General features: G+C 40.8%; 2 non-coding genes across 2 annotated transcripts; one reads left to right on the forward strand and one right to left on the reverse strand.

The window, feature by feature from the left end:
• Positions 1 to 2,283: 2,283 nt before the first annotated feature.
• Positions 2,284 to 2,387, forward strand: LOC148563867 (small nucleolar RNA R71). Its single transcript, XR_015884092.1, has one exon. It is a non-coding gene; the product is annotated as a small nucleolar RNA R71 (small nucleolar RNA).
• Positions 2,388 to 14,917: 12,530 nt separating this feature from the next.
• LOC148563868 (small nucleolar RNA R71) lies at positions 14,918 to 15,025 on the reverse strand. The gene has a single exon (XR_015884750.1). It is a non-coding gene; the product is annotated as a small nucleolar RNA R71 (small nucleolar RNA).
• Positions 15,026 to 19,110: the final 4,085 nt, after the last annotated feature.

Here is a 19,110-nt window from a genome sequence, read left to right on the forward strand (position 1 = left end):
TTTAGTGCACTCTTTCAACAGTTGTCCTGAGGATTCAAGTTCATGCATAAGAAACCATGCTTTATTAGATGCAAAGCAAAACAATAACGAGTAAGGATACTAAAACATGGGTTGCCTCCCATGAAGCGCTTCTTTAACGTCACTAGCTTGACGGTTGTCCCTTGTTAGGGTGGATTGTAGTGCTTGATGTCTTCTCCTCTCACTATGAAAACGTCCCCATTTGATTCCTTCATGACTTCTAAATGTTCCATAGAAAGAACTTTCCTGATTGTGAACACTTGAGGGAGCTGGGAAGGAATGGTTTTGAGGCCAGGTGGGATTGGCAGATAATGACTTGATATCACTTTATCTCCCGGAGAGAAACCTTCAGTGGGAATTTTCTTGTTTCTCCACCCTCTTGGCAATTTCTTTACAATTCTTCCCTTTCTCTTGAGGATTTCTTCATTGACCCTTATGCCAGGAGGATCCTTCTGATCTGTTTCTATTGATTCTTGTGGCTTTAACTCTTGCAATTCTTGTTTGCCTTCCAAGGACTGTTTCAGAGTTTCAGCTGCTGGATTGCTTTCCTCCAAACACAGATGGCTACTATCATCCTTAGGCTTTTCAGGTTCTGGTTCAGGCTCAGATGCAGGTTTGAAAACATTGAAAATGAGCTGTTCATCATGTATTCTCAAAATTAGCTCTCCTTGTTCTACATCTATGAGCGCTCTAGCAGTGGCTAGAAATGGCCTTCCCAGAATGATAGGGTGTAGGTAGCTTTCCTCCATGTCCATAATGACAAAGTCTGCGGGGAAAAAATAATTTCCCACTTTCACCAGCACATTCTCAACTACCCCTTCAGCTTGCTTCTGAGTTTTGTCAGCCAGTTGTATGATTACATCAGTGGATCTCACCTTATTCAGTTGTAGCCTCTTCATAAGAGTCAGAGGCATCACATTTATGCTAGCTCCTAGATCACAGAATCCTTTGTCAATTTTTGTTTCCCCTATGATGCAGGGGATATGAAAACTTCCTGGGTCTGTTTTCTTAGAGACTATGTCCTTCTTGATGAGGGCACTGCATTCTTTGTTCATTATTACAGTTTGTCCTCCCTTCAAAACTCTTTTCTTGCTCAGCAATTCCTTTAAATACTTGATATGTGTAGGCATCTGCTGGAGAATCTCAAGGAAGGGAATATTGATATGGAGAGACTTAAATGTCTCTAAAAACCTTGAATAGGTTTTCCCTTTTTCACCTCCTCCTAACCTCTGAGGAAATGGTGCTTTTGGTTGGTATGTTTCCAGCATGCCTTTTTGCAGTTCCTTGGCTTGCTCAGTTTCACTTTCCTGCTTAGCTTCTTCCACACCTTCCTTCAAGATTTCTGGCTCCTGTTCTGAGGGTCTGATTCCTTCTTCTTCTGAGACTTCCTTCAATATGGTGATGGCCTTGCATTCTTCCCATCTCACTCCCTTCTGTTCCCCTTTAGGATTCTTTTCTGTGTCACTAGGGAACACTGCAGTTGACTTGGGGGCCTGTTGAGATAGCTCTCCTACTTGAGACTCCATCCTCTTGAGTTTTTCACCATGGTTCCTTAAGGTAGATCTCACATCATCCCTAAAGCTTTTCAACTCACTTATGTCCTGACCCATGTTTGCCAGTATTCCTTCTATCCTATTTAATTGATCTTGAAATTGTTGGTTCGGATTAGGTTGGGCAGGTTGATTATTTTGGCCATGATATAGTGGTTGAGAGTAAGTGTTTTGTGTGGTTTGGTATGATCTTTGGTTAGATTTTTGGTATGTGGAATTGTTATGTTGGTTTTGGTTGTAAGGTTTGTGGTTTTGTGGTTGGGTTTGTTGGTTTCCCCACCCAAAGTTTGGGTGGTTTTTCCATCCTGGGTTGTAAGTGTTGGAATGTGGATCATATGATTGCCTTTGTTGGTTTCCCACATAGTTGGCCTCTTCCCAATCACCTCCTTCAGTGCTTACTTCCTCTTGATCTTGTGTGTGTATTGCAGCCACTTGCTTTGTTTCTAATTTCCTGGTGAGCTCTGCTAGTTGCTTGGCAAACACCTTGTTTTGGGCTAAAATTGTATCAACATGGTTCAGCTCCATGACTCCCTTAGTGTTGTGTCTCTCTGAAGCATAATAGTACTCATTCTCAGCCACTGTCTCAATCACTTCAATGGCTTCTTCCACAGTCTTTTTCCTGTTCAATGAACCTCCTGATGAATGGTCTACAGCCTTCCTTGATTCATAAGAAAGTCCATCATAGAAAATATGCAATTGCACCCAGTCATGGAACATGTCTGGTGGGCATTTCCTTGTCAAATCCTTGAATCTCTCCCATGCCTCGTAGAGAGTTTCACCATCTTGTTGTCTAAAAGTCTGAACCTCAGATCGAAGCCTATTGACCTTTTGTGGGGGGTAGAAACGTGCCAGAAACTTGCTTTCCACCTCATCCCAGGTTGTTAGGCTTCCCCTTGGGAATGATTCCAGCCACTTAGCTGCCTTGTCCCTAAGTGAAAATGGGAACAAGAGCAGTTTATAGGTATCTTCCTGGACTCCATTGGACTTCACAGTGTCGCAAATTCTCAGGAATTTTGTGAGATGTTGGTTTGGATCTTCATTAGCACTCCCACCAAATGAACAATGATCCTCCACAAGTGATATTAGCTGTGGTTTGAGTTCAAAATTGTTGGCCTGAATGGGTGGTTTCTGAATGCTGCTACCACAATTCCCAGAGGTTGGGTTTATGTATGAACCAAGAACCCTCCTCTCAGGAATGGCATTGTTTCCATCAGCCCTCTCATGGTTGTGAACTTCTCTATCCATGTTGAGATCTAAAGCTTCCTCAAAATTGTCCTCAGATTCTCCTTCAGATTCCTCTTCTCTCAGTACTCTCTTCCCTCTTGCTTCCCTTCTAAGTCTATGAAGGGTCCTCTCTGGTTCGGTATATGGAGGAGTTGATGTCTCTCCTCTCCTACCTGTCATACAAGAACACAGCACAGGCACCAAACAAGTGAAATACTCTTGGTTAATGGAAGAGTATGGTTAGAGCAGTTGAGGAATTAATTCAAATAGTTAGTGAGTCAGTGAGTTAGTTGCTTGAATTTAAAGGCATAAAGAAAGAAAGCATGTAACAGAGTGCAGAAATTAAAATTCAACAAGTAACTTGAACTGAATTAACAAAGCAAGAAAAATGCTCAATCTAGTTAACTTCCAATTTGAGAATTGTCAATCGAAAACCAATCCCCGGCAACGGCGCCATAAACTTGATGTGCATAAACTTGATATGCTACGATTTAGGAAATTGCACCATCGGCAAAATTCCTTCCGGCAAGTGCACCGGTTATCGTCAAGTAAAAACTCACAATAGAGTGAGGTCGAATCCCACAAGGATTGGTTGAGTGAGCAATTCGGATTAGAAGTATGTTCTAGTTGAGCGGAATCAAGATTTAGATGAGAATTGCGGAATGTAAAATTGCATGAATTAAAGAGCGAGAAGCTAAATTGCTGAAATTAAAAGGGATGGGGTGATTGCATGAATTTAATTGCAGAATGTAAAGAGAAAGTGGTAAATCAGAAATGGGGAGTTCATTGGGTGTTAGGAGATATTGAGATCTCCGAATCAAAACAACTTTTATCCCTTCCTCAACCAATGCATTCATTGAATTTTGCTTGGCAATCTTATATGATTGGATCCCAATCCCTTGGCTCACCAATTCTCTCTAAAAACAAACAAATTCCCAATCCCTTGGTTTAAATGTTCATAAGAAGAGATGATGCTCGATCACTGATTATACCACACAGTTTCATGAACCACAATTTGGTAGGATTACATGTCACAATATCCATCCAAACCCCAATCCAATTCACTGTGAGAAAGCTTCTCTAGCATGAATCCTTCATTCCTTTCCCAAGGTTCCGAAGGATTCCAATTATGGGTAGTTTCTTTCCCAAGACAACTACCCAATGGAATTAGATCGAGAAGCTTTCTAACAAAATTCAAGAGAAAAGATTGAAGAAGAAGATAAAACTATTATTGATTCATTGAATTACAATAGAGCTCCCTAACCCAATGAAAGGGGTTTAGTGAGTCATAGCTCTGAATTCAATTACAAAACTAAAAGAAAATGATCCAAAGTTCTCCGTGTGAAACTTCATGCACAACTAACTTAAATTCTATCCTATTTATACACTTTCTAAATTGAGCTTCTGTTGTGTTTCTTGGGCTTTGAGGCCTTTCCCTGATTTCCTTTTGCTTTGGGTTTATGGTCCATAATCCTGATGAGGCTGTGATCCAATTCTGTAACATTCATTGAGCAAACTTAGTGATAAACAAGTATGACACAAGACTCAACAATTTGAAGCTCCAGACTCATCAATCCTTCAGGCCCAATCCCATAAACCATGATATTCAATTGGGTTTCATACCATAATACGTTTAAGTTAATGTTTGTGCTCAAATGCTAACTTAAACTTCAATATATTTGGCCCAGAAACCCCTTTCAAAAAGTGGCGTTTAAGTTGAAGTTTAAGTTTCAGTTTAAGGTTAAACTGAAACTTAAACGTGGAAATGGAAGAAAGCAACCCAGGAGTGTGAAATGTCGAACACGTTTAAGCTTCAGTTTAAGGTTAAACTGAAGCTTAAACGTGGAAATGAAGAAAGCAACCCTGGAGGAGCAATTGGGTCGAACACGTTTAAGCTTCAGTTTAAGGTTAAACTGAAGCTTAAACGTGGAAATGAGAAAGCAACCCTGGAGGAGAGAAATAGTCGAACACGTTTAAGCTTCAGTTTAAGGTCAAACTGAAGCTTAAACGTGGAAATGAGAAAGCAACCCTGGAGGAGAGACATAGTCGAACACGTTTAAGCTTCAGTTTAAGGTCAAACTGAAGCTTAAACGTGGAAATGAGAAAGCAACCCTGGAGGAGAGACATAGTCGAACACGTTTAAGCTCCAGTTTAAGGTTAAACTGGAGCTTAAACGTGGAATGCTCCTGGTGCCTTTCTTACTTCTGGCGTTTAACCTCCAGTTTAAGGTTAAACTGGAGGTTAAACATGGAAATGCTTCCTGGTGAGAATTTGTGTCGAACACGTTTAAGCTCCAGTTTAAGGTTAAACTGGAGCTTAAACGTGGAAATGCTCCCTTGGTGAAATTCTCATTCTGGCGTTTAACTTCCAGTTTACGGTTAAACTGGAGGTTAAACGCCAGTTCCAGCATTTCTTAGCCTTCATGATTCTGGCGTTTAAGCTCCAGTTTAGGCTTAAACTGGAACTTAAACTCCACATGTGATATTCAAGCTTCCTTTATTGATTTTGTTGCTTCCTTGCCTAGCCTCTTCTTCCCTGAAATCATCCAAACAATTGCATCAAAGTCTTGCAAAATTTCATGAGAAATCTTCCATTCATAGCATTCAAGTAATATAACTAAAAACTCATGGAATTTGCATCAAAATCATACTATTTGGATGGTTCATTGCTTTGTTATTCATTTAACCATTCTTGGTTACTTTAAGCTCAAGAAAATGCATAAAACAACTAAAACTAACAAAAAAATGCTAGTGAAACTAGCCTAAGATGCCTTGGCATCAATCATCACTGCTCTTTTAACTGTGACTTCAGAACGGTTGCTAGTAGGCAATAGAGAACGCCCAATGAAGTCCAGCCATCCTCTGGCGACTGGTTTGAGATCCTCCCTCTTGAGTTGATTTGGGACACCCTTTGTGTTGGTGGTCCACCTGGCTCCAGGGATACATATGTCCTCTAGAATCTTATCCAGGTCAATGTCTGCTCTCATCATCCTCCTGTTGAAGGAGTCTGGATCATCCTTTAGCTGAGGTAGCTTTAAGATCTCCCTGATCTTGTCAGGGGTGGTATGAACAATCTTTCCTCTGACCATGGTCCGAAATTCATAGAATGCAGTTCCAGATAGTTTTTGCTTGTCAGTTTGCCACATATTAGCATAGAACTCCTGGACCATGTTCCTTCCCACTTTCGTTTCAGGATTAGCTAGGACTTCCCAGTTCCTGATTCGAATTTGCTCCTGGATCTCCGGATATTCATCTTCTTTCAGATCGAATCTAACTTCCAAGATCACTGATCTCAGACCCATTACTTTAAGATAATGGTCTGAATGATCTTTAGATAAGAACTTCCCTTGATTCCAAAGTGGTTTTGGAACGCTCTCTTTCTTGCCTCTTGGAGTGGGTTGTTTTCCTTTAGGAGCCATGATCTTAGTGATCTCGGATAAACACACCAAACTTAGAGGTTTGCTTGTCCTCAAGCAAAAGAAAAGAAAGGAGAGGGATAGAAGGAGAGCTAGGTGCAATTGTTGATGGAGGAGGAGGGAGGCCGAACCCAAATTTAAAGGGATGGGGGTGGGTTTTCGAAAAATTGGAAAAGATAAGATAAGAAGATTGAGTTGAAAAAGATAAGATAGAAGATATAGTTTAATTTTGAAAAGATATGATAGATTTTTGAAAAAGATAAATCTAAATTTTGAAAAAGATAATATGGAGATTTGAAAAAGATATGGATTAGTTGAAAAGATTTTTGAGTGAAAAAGATAGATTTGTTTTCAGAAAAGTTTTGAAAAGAGTTTGGATTGAATTTGGAAAGAGGGATTTTTAGAAATTAAGGATTTTAGAAATCAAGGTTCTTGACATGTTCATGTAAAAATCATGCATTGAAACATAAAATTTGAAATTAAAATGGAAATACGTGTGGAAAAATGAATTTGGCTCCTCCCTGCTGTCCTGGCATTTGAACGCCCAAACACTGCCTGTTTTGGGCGTTCAGCGCCCAAATGCTGCTCTCCTGGTTGTTCAACGCCCAGCTGCTGCCATTACTGGCGTTCAACGCCCAGTGGGTGCCCCTTTCTGGCGTTGAACGCCCAGATTGCTACCATTACTGGCGTTTTCTTGCCAGTGAGCTCTTTTTCTCTGTTTTGTGTGCCGAGGTCTTCTGTAAATGATTATTTACCTTGTTGCCAATGAACTCTATATAAACAAATAAGAATAAAAATAGAAATGGGAAAAAAATGCTTAGAGGATTGTTGCCCCATGGCTGGGTTGCCTCCCAGCAAGCGCTTCTTTATTGTCTTTAGCTGGACCTTGCTGAGCTTTTAATCTAGCTTCAGCCTTGAGCATTCTTGCTCAATGTTGCCTTCAAGATAATGCTTAATTCTCTGTCCATTGACAATGAACTTCTTGTCAGAATCAATATCTTGAAGCTCCACATAACCATATGGTGATACACTTGTAATCACGTATGGTCCCCTCCATCGGGATTTCAGTTTCCCGGGGAATAGCCTGAGTCTAGAGTTAAACAACAGGACTTTCTGTCCTGGTTCAAAGATTCTAGATGACAGCTTTCTGTCATGCCATTTTTTTTATTTTTCTTTATAAAGCTTGGCATTTTCGAAAGCTGTGAATCTGAATTCCTCTAGCTCATTTAGCTGGAGCAATCGTTTTTCTCCTGCTAATTTGGCATCCAAGTTTAGGAATCTGGTTGCCCAGTAGGCCTTATCTTCCAGTTCCACGGGCAGGTGACATGCCTTACCATACACGAGTTGGTATGGAGAGGTCCCTATAGGGGTCTTGAATGCTGTTCTGTAAGCCCACAGAGCATCATCCAAGCTCCGTGCCCAATCCTTTCTAGGGGTATTTACTGTCCGTTCCAGGATTCTCTTTAATTCTCTGTTAGAAACTTCAGCTTGCCCATTGGTTTGTGGATGATATGGAGTGGCCACCTTGTGGCGAATTCCATACCGAACCATGGCAGAGTAAAGCTGTTTATTGCAGAAGTGAGTGCCCCCATCACTGATTAGTACTCTAGGGATACCAAACCTGCTAAAGATATGTTTCTGAAGGAACTTCAGCACTGTTTTAGTATCATTGGTGGGTGTGGCAATAGCCTCAACCCATTTTGATACATAGTCAGCTGCCACCAGAATATAAGTGTTTGAGTATGATGGTGGGAAAGGTCCCATGAAGTCAATTCCCCATACGTCATACAACTCAATTTCCAAGATTTCTTGTTGAGGCATGACGTAACCATGAGGCAGATTACCAGTTCTTTGGTAACTGTCACAATTACGTACAAACTCTCGGGAATCTTTATAGAGTGTGGGCCAATAGAAGCCACATTGGAGGACCTTGGTGGCTGTTCGCTCACCTCCGAAATGGCCTCCATATTGAGATCCGTGGCAATGCCACAGGATCCTCTGTGCTTCTTCTCTAGGCACACACCTACGGATAATTCCGTTTGCACATCTCTTAAAGAGATAAGGTTCATCCCACAAGTAGTACTTTGCATCAGTAATTAATTTCTTCTTTTGTATCCTGTTGTACTCCTTGGGTATGAACCTTGCAGCTTTATAGTTTGCAATATCGGCAAACCATGGTGCTTCCTGAATGGCGAATAAATGCTCATCAGGAAACGTCTCAGAGATCTCAAGAAAGGGGAGGGACGTCCCTTCCACTGGCTCTATCCGGGACAGATGATCAGCCACTTGGTTCTCTGTCCCTTTTCTGTCTCTTATTTCTATATCAAACTCTTGCAGAAGCAATACCCATCTGATGAGCCTGGGTTTTGAATCCTGCTTTGTGAGTAGATATTTAAGAGCAGCATAGTCAGTATACACAATCACTTTTGATCCTACTAAGTATGATCTGAACTTGTCAATGGCGTAAACCACTGCAAGTAATTCTTTTTCTGTGGTTGTGTAATTTTTCTGGGCATCATTTAGAATGCGACTGGCATAATAAATGACATGCAGAAGCTTGTCATGCCTCTGTCCCAATACTGCACCAATGGCATGATCACTGGCATCACACATTAGCTCAAATGGTAACATCCAATCTGGTGCAGAAATGACTGGTGCTGTGACCAGCTTAGCTTTCAGCGTTTCAAACACCTGCAGGCACTCTGTGTCAAACACAAATGGCGTGTCAGCAGCTAGCAGATTGCTTAGAGGTTTTGCGATTTTTGAAAAATCCTTTATAAACCTCCTATAGAATCCTGCATGCCCCAGAAAGCTTCTGATTGCCTTAACATTGGTAGGTGGTGGTAATTTTTCAATTACCTCTATTTTTGCTTGATCCACCTCTATTCCCTTGTTTGAGATTTTATGCCCAAGATCAATTCCTTCAGTCACCATGAAGTGACACTTTTCCCAGTTTAAAACTAGGTTGGTCTCTTGGCATCTTTTCAGAACAAGTTTCAGGTGATCAAGACAGGAGCTGAATGAGTCTCCATATACTGAGAAGTCATCCATGAAGACTTCCAAAAATTTTTCCACCATATCAGAGAAAATAGAGAGCATGCATCTCTGGAAGGTTGCAGGCGCATTACATAGCCCAAATGGCATCCTTCTATAAGCAAACACTCCAGATGGACATGTGAATGCTGTTTTCTCTTGATCCTAGGGATCTACTGCAATCTGGTTATAGCCTGAGTAGCCATCCAAAAAGCAGTAATAATCATGACCTGCTAGTCTTTCTAGCATCTGGTCTATGAATGGCAAAGGAAAATAATCCTTTCTGGTGGCTGTATTGAGCATTCTGTAGTCAATACACATGCGCCATCCCGTAACTGTTCTTATAGGAACCAGTTCATTTTTTTCATTATGAATCACTGTCATGCCTCCCTTTTTTGGGACGACTTGGACAGGGCTCACCCAGGGGCTATCAGAAATAGGATAAATAATCCCAGCCTCTAGTAATTTGGTGACCTCTTTCTGCACCACTTCCTTCATGGCTGGATTTAGCCGCCTCTGTGGTTGAACCACTGGTTTGGCATTATCCTCCAATAGGATTTTGTGCATGCATCTAGCTGGGCTTATGCCCTTAAGGTCACCTATGGACCACCCAAGAGTTGTCTTGTGTGTCCTTAGCACTTGAATAAGTGCTTCCTCTTCCTGTGAATTTAAAGCAGAGCTTATGATCACTGGAAAAGTGTCACCTTCTCCCAGAAATGCATATTTCAAGGATGGTGGTAATGGCTTGAGCTCGGGTTTAGGAGGTTTTTCCTCTTTCAGAAGAAAGTTCAGAGGCTCTTTCATGTCCCCTGAATCCTCCAAATCAGGCTGAACATCTTTAAAGATGTCTTCCAACTCTAATTCGAGACTCTCAGCCATGTTGATCTCTTCTACCAAAGAGTCAATAAGATCAACTTTCATGCAGTCTGTTGATGTGTCTGGATGCTGCATGGCTTTGACAGCGTTCAACTTGAACTCATCATCGTTGACTCTCAGGGTTATTTCCCCCTGTTGGACGTCAATGAGGGATCGTCCAGTTGCTAGGAAGGGTCTTCCTAGAATGAGAGTAGCACTCTTGTGCTCCTCCATTTCCAGCATAACAAAGTTAGTGGGAAAGGCGAATGGCCCAACTCTGACAATCATGTCCTCAATCACGCCTGATGGGTATTTAGTGGAACCATCAGCAAGTTGGAGACATATCCGGGTTGGTTTAACTTCTTCAGTTAAGCCAAGCTTCCTGATAGTGGATGCAGGTATTAGGTTGATGCTTGCCCCAAGATCGCATAAAGCTGTCTTGGTGCAATTATCTTCTAATATGCATGGTATCAGAAAGCTCCTAGGGTCTTTAAGCTTTTCAGGAAAGCTCTTCAGAATGACTGCACTGCATTCTTCAGTGAGGAGAACTCTTTCTGTTTCTCTCCAATCCTTTTTATGACTCAAGATCTCTTTCATGAACTTGGCATAAGAAGGTATTTTCTCAAGTGCTTCTGCAAATGGAATCTTTATTTCAAGAGTCCTGAGATAATCTGCAAAGCGAGCAAATTGCTTATCCTGCTCCTCTTTCCGGAGTTTTTGAGGATAAGGTATCTTGGCTTTATATTCTTCAACCTTAGTTGCTGCAGGTTTATTGCCTACAGAAGTGGTTGAAGAAGCCTTTTTAGAGGGGTTGTTATCAGCATTTGTGTGTGTCTGATCCCTCACTGGCACTTGAGTGCCAGAGTTAATGGAGTGAAACTGGACGCCAGCTCCTTGTCTGCTTCTGGCGTCTGAACGCCAGAACTGTGCCCATTTTGGGCATTCAGTGCCAGATCCTGCCCATTTTGGGCGTTCAACGCCAGATCCTTGCCCATTTCTGCCGTTGAACGCCAGTCCTGCTGTATTTCTGGCGTTGAACGCCAGTTTTGGCCGTGGTCTGAGCGTTCAGCGCCAGCCTTCCACCAATTTTCTGGCGCTTTAGCGCTAGAATTATTTTTCCCTGGGCTCTTACTGTCCTCAGGTGAATTTTGGGTGGTTTGCTCATTTCTTAGCTTTTTGCTGCCTTGAGGTGGGGTATTTAATGTTTTCCCACTTCTTAGTTGAACTGCTTGGCATTCTTCTGCTATTTGCCTTGACAGCTGCTGCGTTGTTTGCTTAAACTGTTCGTCCATATGTATATTATCCATCCTTGTCTCTTGTAACCTGTCTTTAAATTCGGCTAACTGCTTTGTTAGAAAGTCCAATTGCTGATTGAATTCAGCAGCTTGTTTTACAGGACTGAGTTCAGCAGTTACTGTTTTAACCTCTTCATTCATGGAAGGGTTGTTGCTTAGGTACAGATGCTGATTCCTGGCAACTGTATCAATGAGCTCTTGAGCCTCTTCAATTGTCTTTCTCATGTGGATAGATCCACCAGCTGAGTAATCTAGAGACATCTGAGCTCCTTCTGCAAGCCCATAATAGAAGATGTCTAACTGAACCCACTCTAAAAACATTTCAGAGGGGCATTTTCATAGCATCTCTCTGTATCTCTCCCAGGCATCATAAAGAGATTCATTATCTCCTTGTTTAAAGCCTTGGATGTCCAGCCTTAGCTGTGTCATCCTTTTTGGAGGGAAATATTGATTCAGGAACTTTTCTGTCAGCTGTTTCCATGTCCTTATGCTGGCCTTAGGTTGGTTATTCAACCACCTCTTAGCTTGATCTTTTACAGCAAATGGAAACAGTAATAATCTGTAGACATCCTGATCTATTTCTTTATCATGTACTGTGTCAGCAATCTGTAGAAACTGTGCCAGAAACTTTGTAGGTTCTTCCTATGGAAGACCGGAATACTGGCAATTTTGCTGCACCATGATAATGAGCTGAGGATTCAACTCAAAGCTACTGACTCCAATGGAGGGTATGCAGATGCTACTCCCATATGAAGCAGTAGAGGGGTTAGAATATGATCCCAGAGTCCTCCTGGACTATTCATTTCCGCTTAGGTCCATGATGGAGAAAGGGAGATGATGTAAAATAGAAAAAATATTTTTATTTATTTATTTATATATTTATTTCGAAAGTGAAATAAATTGAAATAAAATAAATAAAAATTGGGTGAAGATTTTTGAAAAACTGAGGAGAGAGAAAGTGGTTAGGAAGTTTTGAAAAGGATATGATGATTTTGAAAAAAAAAAGTTTTAAATTTTGAAATAAAAATCTAAATTTTAGAAATATATTTCGAAAATTTGTTTTTAAAATAGAGAGAAAAGATATTTTTTATTTTTAAGAGGAAAGAGAAAAACAATAAGATAGCACAAGATTTAAAATTTTTAGATCTAATGCTCCCTATTTTCGAAAATTTTGGAGGGAAAACACCAAGGAACACCAAACTTAAAAATTTTAAGATCAAGTCACAAGGAAAACTCAAGAACACGAAGAAAGAAAACCAAACTTAAAATTTTTAGAAAACCAAAATAAATTTTCGAAAAACACAAAAAAATCAACAAGAAAACACCAAACTTAAAGTTTGGCACAGGATTTAATAGAAAAATTATTTTTGAAAAAGATTTTAAAAAGAGTGTACCAAACTGCCACGGGCTTAGACTAACGCTCTAGCCAATTAGGCAGTAAATGTAACACTTGTTTTAAAGAAGGATATTTTTAACCAAGAACAATAATAAGAGATTCTAAACTAAAAAAGAAAAATTTTCCTAATCTAAGCAACAAAATAAACCGTCAGTTGTCCAAACACGAACAATCCCCGACAACGGCGCCAAAAACATGGTGCACAAATTGTGAATCACACTTTTCACAACTCGTACCACTGACCAGCAAGTGCACTGGGTCGTCCAAGTAATACCTCACGTGAGTAAGGGTCGAATCCCACGGAGATTGTTGGTTTGAAGCAATCTATGGTTATCTTGTAAATCTTAGTCAGGAAGTCAATTATGTTTATCAGTTGAATTGCAAATAAACAATAGAGCATGGATTAAAGGTTACTTGTTATGCAGTAATGGAGAATATGTTGGAGTTTTGGAGATGCTTTGTCTTCTGAATCTCTGCTTTCCTCTGTCTTCTTGTTCACGCACGCACATCCTCCTATGGCAAGCTGTGTGTTGGTGGATCACCGTTGTCAATGGCTACCTTCCATCCTTCCAGTGAAAACTACGCTCACGCGCTCTGTCACAGCACGGCTAATCACCGGTTGGTTCTCGATCCGGTTGGAATAGGATTTACTATCCTTTTGCGTCTGTCACTAACGCCCAGCCTTCAGGAGTTTGAAGCTCGTCACAGTCATTCAATCCTTGAATCCTACTCGGAATACCACAGACAAGGTTTAGACTTTCCGGATTCTCATGAATGCCGCCATCAGTTCTAGCTTATACCACGGAGATTCTGATTAAGGAATCTAAGAGATACTCATTCAATCGTATATAGAACGGAGGTGGTTGTCAGGCACACGTTCATGATTTGAGGAAGGTGATGAGTGTCACAGATCATCACCTCCATCATAGTTAAGCGCGAATGAACATCTTAGATAGGAACAAGCGTGTTTGAATGGAAAACAGAAATACTTGCATTAATTCATCGAGACACAGCAGAGCTCCTCACCCCCAACAATAGGGTTTAGAGACTCATGCCGTCAGAGAATACAAAGTTTAGATCTAAAAATGTCATGAGGTACAAAATAAGTCTCTAAAAGTTGTTTAAATACTAAACTAGTAGCCTAGGTTTACAAAAAATGAGTAGACTATGATAGATGATGCAGAGATCCACTTCTGGGGCCCACTTGGTGTGTGCTGGGGCTGAGGTTTAAGCAAGTCACGTGCAGAGGCCATTTGTGGAGTTGAACGCCAGTTTTTGTGCCAGTTTGGGCGTTCAACTCCAGCTTTTGATCCTTTTCTGGCGCTGGACGCCAGAATTGGGCAGAGAACTGGCGTTGAACGCCAGTTTACGTCATCTATCCTTGTGCAAAGTATGAACTATTATATATTTCTGGAAAGCCCTGGATGTCTACTTTCTAAAGCAATTGGAAGCATGCCATTTCGAGTTCTGTAGCTCCAGAAAATCCACTTTGAGTGCAGGGAGGTCAGAATCCAACAGCATCAGCAGTCCTTTTTCAGCCTGAATCAGATTTTTGCTCAGCTCCCTCAATTTCAGCCAGAAAAATACCTGAAATTACAGAAAAACACACAACTCATAGTAAAGTCCAGAAATATGAATTTTTCCTAAAAACTAATGAAAATAGACTAAAAACTAACTAAAACATACTCAAAACTATATGAAATTAACCCCAAAAAGCGTATAAAATATCCGCTCATCAGCAGCCGAAAATAATAATAATGCAAGGAGGATGTTCGGTGACTTTACTGCACCTAATTCCAATTTACATGGAAGAAGCATCTCCATCCCTACCATTGGAGCAAACAATTTTGAGCTGAAACCTCAATTAGTTTCTCTGATGCAACAAAACTGCAAATTTCATGGACTTCCATCTGAAGATCCTTTTCAGTTCTTAACTGAATTCTTGCAGATCTGTGATACTGTTAAGACTAATGGAGTAGATCCTGAAGTCTACAGGCTCATGCTTTTCCCGTTTGCTGTAAGAGACAGAGCTAGAATATGGTTGGATTCTCAACCTAAAGATAGCCTAAACTCTTGGGATAAGCTGGTCACGGCTTTCTTAGCCAAGTTCTTTCCTCCTCAAAAGCATAGTAAGCTTAGAGTGGATGTTCAAACCTTCAGGCAGAAAGAAGGTGAATCCCTCTATGAAGCTTGGGAGAGATACAAGCAACTGACCAAAAAGTGTCCTTCTGACATGCTTTTAGAATGGACCATATTGGATATATTCTATGATGGTCTGTCTGAATTAGCTAAGATGTCATTGGATACTTCTGCAGGTGGATCCATTCACCTCAAGAAAACGCCTGCAGAAGCTCAAGAACTCATTGACATGGTTGCTAATAACCAGTTTATGTACACCTCTGAGAGGAATCCTGTGAGTAATGGGACTAGGGATGGCAAAAATCCCCGGCGGGGCGGGTATCCGCGGGGATTTACCCATCGGGGGGCGGATACGGGAAAGATTTTTCACCCGCGGGGACGGGGGACGGGGCCCCGTTTATTAAACGGGGCGGGGGCGGGGATAGAGGTCCCCGCCCCGTGGAGACCCGTTTAATCCCTATATGTGTAAAAAGACTAGAATACCCTTAATATATATATATATATATATATATATATATATATATATATATATATATATATATATCTTATGAGGGAAACTGAAACCCTAGCCGCACACCATTCACAAACTCAAATCTAAAGTCCCTCAACCTCAAACCTCCCTCCTGGCCCCTGTCCTCTCAGACACGTGAACGGCGGCTGAACGGCACGGTCTCACCATCACCACCGCCAATCGCTACCTCCTAACCCCTTAGTCCTTCACCGCTACTTCCCACACCTCAGTCCCTCACCGCCACCTCTCAGTCTCTCACGCAGTCAAGTCACCCGTCACCGTCACGCACACCGCAACAGCCAACAGGGAGTCCGTCATTTTTGCCGTCGTCGCGTCTTCCGTTATCGCAAGCTCGTCGGTCATCGCGGCTTCGCAGTTCGTCGCCTCTTCACAGGTCGTCGTGCCTTCGCCGGTCATCGCCTCTTCGCCGGCCGTTGCCTCTTCTCCTCGGGTAAGTCACATAACTCTGATTTTTATTGTTTATTTTGATTTTGAAACATTTGTTTGCTTCTGATAATGAAATTTTCTTGTTTATTTGATGTTGAAGCATTTGTGTTTATGATTATGATGATTTTGATTATGAAATTTTTATTCTGATTTTGAAGCATTGTGTTTATGATTATGCAGATTCTGTTTATGAAATTTTTTTATTATTTTGATTTTGAAGAATTTGTGTTTATGATTATGCAGGGGCTGATTCTGATTATGAAAGTTTTATTCTGATTTTGAAGCATTGTGTTTAAGATTATGTAGATTCTGTTTATGAAATTTTTTTTTTATTATTTTGATTTTGAAGAATTTGTGTTTATGATTATGCTGGGGCTGATTCTGATTATGAAAGTTTTATTCTGATTTTGAAGCATTGTGTTTATGATGATGCAGATTCTGTTTATGAAATTTTTCTTGATTATTTTGATTTTGAAGTCTTTGTGTTTATAATTATGTTGATTCTGATTGTGAAATTTTTATTTTGATTTTGAAGCATTTATGTTTATGATTATACTAATTCTGATTATGAAATCTTCCTAGTTTATTTTGATTCTATTTTCTTTGTTTTATTTAGATTTTGAAGCATTTGTTGAGTTATTATATGATTTTAATTTAAATTGTTTTCTTTTTTTATGTAGGATTCAAGTACCATCACTATGGATGAACGGAGGATTTAGAATTATGTTTTTACAATGTGATGAATTTTGTTTGGTTGTTTATAGATATGTGTAGTTGTTTATTGAATATTTGGTTGTTTTATGGATATGTTTAGATGTTTATGTTTGTTGGTTATTGCTATTTAAGTCTTTAAAGACAATAGAAGATATGTTTGTAATGACATTGAGGATTATTTTTGTTTTTTTTTTAATTTTTTCTATTTTTTGTATTTTCCATTTTTTATTATTTTTTATAAAAATCCGCGGATATCCGCGGAGACCTAGGTCCCCGGCAGATATGGAGTCCCCGCTACCCGTCGCGGGGACGGGGCGGGGACGGGGACAGATATTGGAGGCGGGGGGCGGGGGGCAGGGGGCATGTCCCCGCCCCCATGGAGACCCGTTGCCATCCTTAAATGGGACGCCTCAGAAGAAGGGAGTTCTTGAAATTGATACTCTGAATGCCATATTAGCTCAGAACAAAATATTGACTCAGCAAGTTAATATGATTTCTTAGAGTCTGAATGGAATGCAAGCTGCATCCAACAGTACTCAAGAGGCATCTTCTGAAGAAGAAGCTTATGATCCTGAGAATCCTGCAGTTGCAGAAGTGAACTACATGGGTGAACCATATGGAAACACCTATAACCCCTCATGGAGAAATCATCCAAATCTCTCATGGAAGGATCAACAAAAGCCTCAACAAGGCTTTAATAATGGTGGAAGAAACAGGTTTAGCAATAGCAAGCCTTTTCCATCATCCACTCAGCAACAGACAGAGAACTCTGAACAAAGTACCTCTAATTTAGCAAACTTAGTCTCTGATCTATCTAAGGCCACTCTGAGTTTCATGAATGAAACAAGGTCCTCCATTAGAAATTTGGAGTCACAAGTGGGCTAGCTGAGTAAGAAGATCACTGAAACCCCTCCTAGTGCTCTCCCAAGCAATACAGAAGAAAATCCAAAAGGAGAGTGCAAGGCCATTGATATAACCATCATGGCCGAACCCACAAGAGAGAAGGAGGACGTGAATCCCAAGGAGGAAGACCTCCTGGGACGTCCAATGATCAGTAAGGAGTATCCCTTTGAGGAACCAAAGGACTCTGAGGCTCATCTAGAGACCATAGAGATTCCATTAAACCTCCTTATGCCATTCATGAGTTCTGATGAGTATTCTTCTTCTGAAGAGAATGAGGATGTCACTGAAGAGCAAGTTGCCAAGTTCCTTGGTGCAATCATGAAGCTGAATGCCAATTTATTTGGTAAAGAGACTTGGGGAGATGAACCTCCCCTGTTCACCAATGAACTAAATGCATTGGATCAATTGAGATTGCCTCAGAAGAAACAGGATCCTGGAAGGTTCCTAATACCTTGTACCATAGGCACCATGACCTTTGAGAAGGCTCTATGTGACCTTGGGTCAGGAATAAATCTCATGCCACTCTCTGTAATGGAGAAACTGGGAATCTTTGAGGTACAAGCTGTTAGAATCTCATTAGAGATGACAGACAATTCAAGAAAAGAGGCTTATGGACAAGTAGAGGACATGCTAGTAAAGGTTGCAGGCCTTTACATCTCTGCTGATTTCATAATCCTAGATACTGGAAAGGATAAGGATGAATGCATCATCCTTGGAAGACCTTTCCTAGCCACAGCAGGAGCTGTGATAGATGTTAACAGAGGTGAGTTAGTCCTTCAATTGAATGGGGACTCCCTTGTATTTAAAGCACAAGGTTATCATCCTGAAAACATGGAAAAGAGGCACGATAAGCTTCTCTCACTGCAGAGTCAACCAGAGCCCCCACAGTCAAACTCTAAGTTTGGTGTTGGGAGGCCACAACCAAACTCTAAGTTTGGTGTTGAACTCCCATATCCAAACTCTAAGTTTGGTGTTGGGAAGTCTCAACAATGCTCTGAACATCTGTGAGGCTCTATGAGAGCCCACTGTCAAGCTATTGACATTAAAGAAGCGCTTGTTGGGAGGCAACCCAATTTTTATTTATCTAATTTTATTTTTATTTTTATTGTTCTTTCATGTTTTATTAGGTTCATGATCATGTGGAGTCATAAAATAAATTAAAAAATTAAAAACAGAATCAAAAACAGCAGAAGAAAAATCACACCCTAGAGGAAGGACTTACTGGCGTTTAAACGCCAGTAAGGAGCATCTGGCTGGCGTTCAACGCCAGAAACATGCTGCATCTGGGCGTTGAACACCCAGAACAAGCATCAGTTCGGCGTTTAAACGCCAGAATTGCATGTAAAGGCATTTTACATGCCTAATTGGTGCAGGGATGTAAATCCTTGACACCTCAAGATCTGTAGACCTCACAGGATCATCTCAGGATCTGTGGACCCCACAGGATCCCCACCTTCCCTCCTCATAATCCTAGATTCTTCCACATCTTCTTCTTCTTCTATTCTTTCTTCTTTTGCTTGAGGGCGAGCAACATTCTAAGTTTGGTGTGGTAAAAGCATAAAACTTTTTGTTTTTCCATTACCATGGCACCTAAGACCGGAGAATCCTCT

Source organism: Arachis ipaensis, chromosome B5 (assembly GCF_059453495.1).
Source record: "Arachis ipaensis isolate K30076 ecotype BB chromosome B5, ASM5945349v1, whole genome shotgun sequence".
Taxonomy (NCBI): domain Eukaryota; kingdom Viridiplantae; phylum Streptophyta; class Magnoliopsida; order Fabales; family Fabaceae; genus Arachis; species Arachis ipaensis.